This window comes from Mesitornis unicolor, unplaced genomic scaffold, assembly GCF_000695765.1.
Source record: "Mesitornis unicolor isolate BGI_N332 unplaced genomic scaffold, ASM69576v1 scaffold34196, whole genome shotgun sequence".
Lineage (NCBI taxonomy): Eukaryota > Metazoa > Chordata > Aves > Mesitornithiformes > Mesitornithidae > Mesitornis > Mesitornis unicolor.
In genome coordinates this window covers 3,986-4,275 of record NW_010189460.1, presented here as the reverse complement: position 1 = coordinate 4,275, position 290 = coordinate 3,986, and positions in this window count along the sequence as shown.

Sequence of the window (290 nt, the reverse complement as noted above, 5' to 3'; positions counted from 1 at the left end):
CCTGAGACCACCAGGCTGGGAAAGGGGCAAGAGGGCGGGATTGCCCTTGTGATCACCGGAATGAGGAAGGCTCAGGATCACCAGCAGGACAGCCCTGGGCACACGGGGCTGGGGAAGGGGCGCAGGGTCAGGATCTGTCTGGGATCTGGCATCAGGATCCCCCGGAGCAGGTCAGACCGGATTCCTCAGGATATTCCTGAGGATGATGGCCCTTGGGGACCCTCCTGCAGCTCATCCTGCTGGGGCAGGGATCCCCAGTCTGAACCACCCCTGGAGCCCACCAGACTGGC